Genomic DNA, 8,917 nt, shown 5'->3' on the forward strand with positions numbered 1-8,917 from the left:
CATCAAAATAATAATTTTGTTAAATTAATCATTTTAATGACATATTTTGATACAAAATATACTGAATCCTACTTCGATCCTGCTGGAATTGTTGTTTGCAAGACAAACAGCCATACAACACTCTATGCACAAAAAGGGCATATATCTCTATTGATTATGGAAACCAATGCCGGTACATTATCTATGTTCATGAACTTAATTCCCAACACTCTGCATGACTATAGTCATGGATCAAATATGTCTCTCTGACAACTCTGTGGCACCGACCGGCTTAGCCTGCATTATTTATATCCTTGAGTCATGCATAGGATGGGGTAAATTAATAGATATGTCTATTGATAACAACTCTGGGGATTGAAAAACAATGCTTATTGGTTATCAATACCTGTCACTCATTGGCTCTAGAGCCAATTTATCAGTTTGTTATAAAGTCACCATGATCCCAATCCATTGTGTTCATTGACTAACTGACTCAAGTTTTAAAACAAACGTCCCGTCACATGCTGTGAAGAGGAGGTGTAGTGGAGGATGCTCTGTTTTTTTTGTTATAATGAGATTGTCACTGTATACTTGAGAAGTACTTATGCAAATGTTTTTGTTTCATATACTGTACACAAAGCAGTCATTGTAGTTTTTTTAATAAACTGGGGCCGTTCACACAGAACATGAAAAAAGATACGGGCAGTGGAATGGAGAAAAATAGAAAAACAATGGCAAAGTAATGCAGTGGAATGGAAAACCGCATTCTGTGTGATCCGGCTAGAAGTATCTGTGTTAGAAAGCATTTAATCTCCAAGAGCCAGACTTTTGACTATTGGCATAAAGTGTGGTGCAGCCACAGTTGGACATCTGAGAACAAAGCAAATTATAAAGGCATGTTCAAGCTTGAAGATCTCTTGAATATCATTCTATTTTCAGTGCCATGTACTTCACCAATTTTGGCAAATCCAGCGATTAGTTCTTCCTTGGAAGTGCTCATTTTATCAACCTAGTACTTTGTAAACATGACTTTGTCGATGATGGAGTGATAAAAACAGATTTGAATCCAAGAAATTGCATTTAAGTCAGCCAATCAGATTAGAACTGACAACTGACTTGGATTTCAGCCAGCGTTTGCCATTTTTGTGTGTGATATGCATCATATGGTCAGTGAATGATGCATTGGCAGTCTGTTTGCATGCCGTCTGAGGCTGATACTAGAAAGCATTCTTAAGTTCTTCTTATAGCATCATTAATACGCAGGGGCGTCATGACTCATGCAACTATTTTTTAAGTGTGAAATGGCAAGATAAGACATGACCAAGGACAAAAACACTTTTTAACTACTGTACTGAACCATTCGGAATCATTTATGTTAGGTTGAGTTCAAATTCCAAGCTACGGTAACATATAGGTCTATTTAATAAACAAAAAATAGGAGAGAAGAAAAAACATTCATACTACCATAGAAAAAAACAGTCATCTGGTCATCTGAAGTTTGTCAGGCATTCAAAACAAAATGTGCACATCCAGCTAATTCAAAATAACCCCTAACAGAGTTTATATTATATATATTTATATTATATTTATCCAACAGCATAAACAAGGAAAAATGTCTTTGTATATGGATAGCATAAACAATGATAAACTGTATATGCTTGCTGTTGCACAAATACAACTTTTTTTGAATGTCTGATGAAGGTTGGATGACCGAATAATGAATATTGTTTGTGTTTGCAAGATGTGGTAGCGTGCATGATTTTTCTTCTCTGTTTATTATTTGATATCTTATGCTCCTACTAATTTAGGGAGTGTGAGAGATTTCTGTTTATTTGTTTGAACAGTGGATTTTCATTGTATGAAAAAGCAGCTTTGACATTTTGTATTATAGGTATAAAAAAAACTTTTGAAAGGGTGTAGATGACAGATTTGCTGATTTAAAACAACAGGAATTCATAGAAGTGATTGTTTGACTTCTGCCACAGCATTTTAGACAAGCAGCCTTGAATTTTAGTCAAGGACTGAAAGATTTTTGTTGGGGTAGTTGCATTAAAAATGTATTCATCTCAAAAATCGGAGGCAGCACGTACAGTATGATTGGGAATGATTATTCTGATAATCGTTGCAGACGGTAAACTTTACTGGAAACCCCTTTTCTGAATGCAAATGTTATTTGAGAGATCCTGTCGGTGTATCATGACTGCGTGTGTTCCTGGCACTGTGACAGTAATGAGGAACAGAGCTGGTTTCTATGGTTTCTGTGGAAGCGGTTGAGGGCACAGACTGACACCGGTAATGATTACTGACACTCATCCAGCCAGGAGAAGAACAGCAGCTGTGTGTGTGTGTGTGTGTGTGTGTGTGTGTGAGAGAGAGAGAGACAGACAGACAGCGCATCCTCAACAGCGGTCGGAAAGTGTACGGAGGAGAGACACAGAGACAACCTGAGAGAAAGAGAGGGCGACAGGCAGACAGCGAGACAGATGTGACAGTCAGAACTAATGGGTATACAACGTATGTGTAACTGCTGTCAGACACTGTAGTACGGTGGCTAATGATGCGTCCTGTCAGTCCATTATCCATTAGAAACCACACTTCCTGTCTTCAAATATATCGTATGCACACATGCTGACCTGGTTGCCTGGCAGGACAGTTACTGTTATTCACAGGGTTAGCCTACCACATATGTGGCATTCTGTGTAGAGGGGAAAATAAACAAGACTGTATTATGTAGAATAATGAATAGAAAGAACTGCATACCTGCTGAATGATTGACAGCTACGAGCAATCAACTGACCTGATCTGTTTATGGCTCCCACAGCTGCATTTCCCATGTAATGTATACTGAACACAGTAAGACATACAGAGAGATATGTCATATATTTGCATTATGTGAGTATAGTCATGTATAGTTACATATTTAATTCTCTTTTTTTCCGTTTGTGTGACTGTTTGTGTACCAGGATAAAGCTGAAATGGGTTTGAGCTTATTATAATTATTATATAGCTATCGCCAACTAGACGTCAACATTTAAGTATTCATAAAAAGAGCTCAAACAGCTGGTCTATTTACATCATATTTAGCTCACAAAAAAACTTAGTCATGTCTAGCCAAAATACGATTCTCATTTACAATAGACACTACTGAAATTCGGCATTAGTAACTTACTTTTCAAGCCATCAGTCCGCAAGTTCGAGGTCTGACAATTAAACCTGGTTTTTGGCTCATTTTGAGTCAGACATGACGACGTGAGTCGAGACTCGCTCCGACCGGATCATTGAATCAGTGAGTTGTTGACTCCAAACAGTCCAGTTCGTTCAGTGCGCTTAATGAACCGATTAAGCAGGTTCTTTGAAAATAACAAGCAATCAGTTCAAAAGAATGATTCATTAACGAATCGGCCATCGCTATGGCGCCACAGGGCGGGTGTCGATTTCTTCAGTTTGAAATTACAAGAAATGATGCGTTTTTATGAAATGTTGTAGATTAAAAATGAAAGCAATATTATGCTTTGGAATGTAGTGCAATAAAATTGAATGTTTTACAAAATAAAAATACTGTGGTATAGGCTACAGATAATGGATAGCCAACGAAGTCGAATGTTGCTTACTGGTTTTCGTTTATAGCTACTACAGGTATTTAAGCCAAGCCTGTAAATTGTGTGAACAGAACAATTCAATACTCAAACCTTTTAGTAAATACAGTCCCAAACACTGTCACTGAAAAAAATGTTAGGTAAGTGGTTGCAAACAATTTATTTTAGCTACATTTAAATAAAAAAAAATGTTGAAAGTTAGTTAACTAAATTTGTTTATTTAAATGTAGCTAAAATAAATAGATTGCAGCCACTTACCTTAAAAACAATAAAGTAAATTCAGTGGGAAAAAAATTCAGTGTAGTTTTTTTCAACTGCTTACACACATTTTCAAAACTTTGCCTCTTTTTTTTTCAAAACTTTACACACAAAACCAAGAATTGCACACACAAAATGCAAAATGCCTCACATCTCTTGCAAACTGAAGCACTGCAATTCAAAATATCACAAACACATCTCAAAAGCAAACATTTGCAAACACCTTTGCCATAATATTAATTCCTGTTAGATTTTTGTGTTACATAGAGAATTGTGTGTTGTGTTTTGCAAAAAAAGAGTTTAATGAAATTGAAAACTGAGTCAAAAGGCCGAGAATTAGTGTATGGTTTTACAGATTCGGTGTGTGGTTCTGGTGTTTGAGTGTCAGGGTTCAGAAATTGTGTGACAAGTAAATATTTTGTGTGTATGCAGTTGAAAAAAAACTGTAATACTTGACTAAAGAATAGTAAGAAACCATTTAGCAACTGCTTACAACAACTTATGCACAGTCAATAAGCGCCAACCACATTTTCTTCGTAAAATGTAAACATCTATTTTTAACATAGATTGTTGCAGTCAATTTGCTACTGATGCTGTAAATTAATAAGAGCTAGGAGGGCTTGTAGAAAATGTGAATGTATGTTTAGTATTTGTCTGTGTATGTGTGGGCGTGGCTGTGAGTGCATTACAGTCATGTGTGTGTGTGTGTGTGTGTGTGTGAATGGCTTCAGATTGTGTGTATGAGTGTGTTTGTGAGCATGTATGTGCTGTCAAGTGGGTGTAGGTCATGTGTGTGTGTTGTGGTGTGTGGGGGGAGGGCAGGTTAGTGGGTTACAGTTGTGTGTGTGTGTGTGTGTGAGAGAGAGAGAGAGAGAGAGTGGGTTGCTCTGTTAATGCAGCTCTATTTGGCAGTCCTCCAAAATACTGGAGTCTGTGTGGTGATCCATTCTGCTTTCTGAAATATCGATCACACCAGCAGCTAGAGGCAATTCAGACACATTATTTAGACATACAAAAATACAGCCCCAGAGTCCATTAGCAAGATATAGTTTTATAATAATATACTGCAGAAGTCATTTTGCATTTGAACTACGTTTATATTAACAAGAACTATTGCGGGACTATGGTTGTCTGGACACTAACCATAAAAATACCATGTTTTTGAATGTGTAATATGGTAATACTATGTTTTTTTTCATGCTAATACCTTGGTTGTTTGGACATTTACCATGGTAATATCATGGAATATGATCAAAATACATTATTAATCAATAGTGGAAATATAAATTTCAGAATAATGGCAGTTCGAGCTTGAATTATCACCAGTAATTTTTACCAATTATTTTTGCTACTACAGGCAAATGATCTATGTCTCTAAATTATCTTTTTTTATTTTTTATTTTTATTTTTTGAAGGGCTTGGCAAATATTGATAATATATTAAAATAAATGCTGTTATTTTGCACTTTCTGTTAACAAGTGAATCCTAAATAAAGTATCTTGGTTGATATAAAAATATTAAGCTAATATTAAGAGAAAAAATAATATAATAATAATATTTTATAATAAATTTATAAAATAAAAATAAAAAATGTTTCTTGAGCACCAAATGAAGACTGGAGTATTGGCTGCTGAAAATTCAGCTTTGCCTTTACAGGAATAAATTAAAATTTTAAATATATTAAAATAGAAAACATTTATTTTAAACTGTAATGATTTTTTTCAATATTTAGTATTTTATTTTTTATTAAATAAATGCAGCCACAGTAAGATATTTCTTTCAAAACCTTAAAAATCCTACTGACACCAAACTTTTAAATGGTAATGTGACTAGTGTGACTAATTAGGATTAATTCAATTAATCAATCAACATATGTTATAATTTGATTAAAAGTCGAATGAAAGCCATTATATATTATATTATATTATATTATATTATATTATAAAGCAAAGAGTTGCAACAAAAAACACAGTGACAGTATTCACAAAATAAATAAATGCATTTTATCTGATGAATAATGAACGGCTGAAGGATAGTCTTACTGATAGATGTGAAGGTGAAATGAAAGTGTCAGTCTGCGGGTTAATTAATGGGTAACTGTGTCACTACATATGTGTGACTATATGAAGGGGGTTCATGACACCACTGATAACCTCTCTCATTGCCTCTAATGTGTGTGTGTGTGTGTGTGTGAGAGAGAGACAGGCAGAGAAGAACCTCTTAATTTGTGTAACACGCATTTGCTCACCCAGCTCACTTTGATACATTTTTTAATAGGTCTCTGCATCTCACCCAGTGAAACTGACTGATTCTCCCCTCAATTCTTGTCCTTTCCAATTAATCCTCTTTTTATTTTTGGAGTGTTTCTCATCTCATCTCTCTGTCTCTCGCTCTTCATATTCCCTGTCGAGGGTGTGCAGCCCACATTCACTTTTCTAACTCATAGAGTCTGTGCATCCCACACGTGGAGAGAAAAACTGAGATGGAGGAGAGATGAGCACAGCGTGTGGTACATCTTATGTGACGCATGGAACGCCAGACAACAGGATTCCTTTTTCAAATCTGCGGGATGAATCTTTTGTATCTTCACAGGAGCTTGTATGCATTACTGATTAAAAACTGAGCAAAACACCACTAACCCTGAATAGATGTAAAAATATGCATGAATGTGGTTTGGTGTGGTGGTTTTTCATTTATTTGATAGAGATGAACTTGAGATACTTGCTCTGACCAAAGGAGTTATTTAAAGTCATAGTTCACACAAAAATGAAACTTTTGTCATTATTTATTCACCACCATGTCATTCCAAACTTATATGGCTTATCTCTAGACTGATTTAAAGGGATAGTTCACCCAAAAATAAAAATTCTGTCATCATTTACTCACCCTCAAGTTCTTATAAACCTATATGAGTTTCTTTCTTCCACTGAACATAAAAGAAGTTATTTTGAAGAATGTTGGTAACCAAACATTTTCTAGTCCCTGTTTACTTCCATTGTATGTTTTTCCATATGGACGTCAGTGGCTACCAGCAGATGTTTGGTTTCCAACATTCTTCAAAATAATTTATTTTATGGAATCTTTCATTGGAAGAAAGAAACTCATACAGCTTTGGAACAAATGTGAACCAGTGATGACAGAATTTTCATTTTTGAGTGAACTATCCCTTTAAGTCCACATAGTACAGTAAGCTATTTGTGTTTAATTCACTATAAAGGATTGAAATACAATACTGGTCCGTCTCATTGACCCTCATTGAGCAGAGCCTCACTGAAGGATCATCAGGATCAGTGACTTGAGCTCTTATTCATGAATGAATCATTCAATCTGATTCGTGAACAGCTCAAACTGTTTAAATAATCGTATTTGTTCATTGATTCAGTTCTTGAGTTGAGTCATTGACTCACAGATGTTCTAACAATTAACAGCTTGAAGGGTAGGATTATCAGTAAACAAATGCATTTTTCATGAAATATCCTCTTTTGTGTCCCACAGAAAAATAACAGCTTTAGAATAACTTTGAAAATGAGTAAATAATGGCAAAATGTTCATTCTTAAGTGAACGGTTCCTTTAATTTTAGTCATATTAGAATAAATCTTTTGCTGCCTTTTGCGGTGCCTGTTAAATAAAGAGAGAAGCTCCCACACGCACACATACACAAATACAGACATACAGACACGCCACCCCCATCCCTGTCCGTCTGACGCCCACGAGGCCCCCCTGCTGTGTCTTCCTCCTGTGAGCCCGGCTCTTGGTTTCTGAAGCCAGTGGGAGGCTCTTTCATCTCCATCTCACCAGCGGGCACCGCAGTGCCAGCCTGGCATAATCGGCCTGGCGCTGACATTTTAGCATCTCTTTTAGCCGGTCTGTAATTCCTCTCCACCTGATGTCTCTCTGTCTCGCTCCATCTCACTCACTAAAAAGCTGGGTCACCAACCCTTTAGCAGGAAAAACAATAGAAACCTGCTAATTCAATCAGAGCTATGGCCTAGCGCATGTGCTCCAGATATATTGAGATGAGAGAGACGAGAGGTTCAAATCCGACCTGTGTCATGTCTGGAGACCTCCTAAAATACATAACTCCTATTACTGTAAATAAATAAATAAATGAAATGAAATGAAACAATGTAACATCAACATGCTTTAAGTGTAAAACCTACATATATTAAATAAATTCCTACATATATTAAATACATTTTTTAATAAAATTGATTATATATAATCACACACACACAATTTTATTTAAAAAATTTCATTTGAATTTTTTTATTTTCAGGCAAGCGAATTATGTATTCATCCAAAAAGGTTATAGATATATTTCATTCAAAAACACCTGAAAATCAAATATCAGAAACTTAAGAGTTATTTCAGAGTGCAGAGTGCATTTTGTACACCTTAGTAAGTATAGAAAAAAATCTTATTTTGCAATTTTAAGTCATTCTTTTTTACTGTACTTTTTGTTGTACTGTCCTGCAATCTCACCAAGGTCAAACTCCAAGGTTTAACCCTGAGAAACTCATATTGCCTTGCAGCAGCTTCCACTTGTTTACATACAACTATCGCTTGACTTTGGAAACCGTGGTGACCGCTGTTTGTCTGTGTGTGGTGAAATCCAGCTCAACTTTTACACATCTCTCATTCTTAGCTTCATTTAAAACCAACTTCCAAACCAGCGATCCTTTTAGAGTGCTTACTGGCTTGCTATCTTTATCCCGTGAAAGCTCTAAGCCCACAGTATGGCAGTATCTGTAACCCTACTACAGGCAGGTTCTCCCAACTAACACGTTCATACGCTCACAACCACAGTGGGAGTTTAATGGCTCCTAAACGTAGCCCAGAGAGGCCGCACCCTGCATACTGTGGGATGCAACGGGAAAGAGAAATGACTGCTGAGGAATCACCTGATGCAACTGTGGGAAACTATTTAATGTTCTGTAAGTGATTTTTCCCCCCATTTGGAATAAAATATCTCTTAATTAATATGTTCAATAGAAAGGTGATCTGACTGCTCTCAATGTACAGTTTCTATAAAAATATATATTATATAAATAAAATAAAAATATAAATAAAAACAAATATAATA

This window comes from Sinocyclocheilus rhinocerous, unplaced genomic scaffold (assembly GCF_001515625.1).
Source record: "Sinocyclocheilus rhinocerous isolate Xijiao unplaced genomic scaffold, SAMN03320098_v1.1 scaffold327, whole genome shotgun sequence".
NCBI lineage: Eukaryota > Metazoa > Chordata > Actinopteri > Cypriniformes > Cyprinidae > Sinocyclocheilus > Sinocyclocheilus rhinocerous.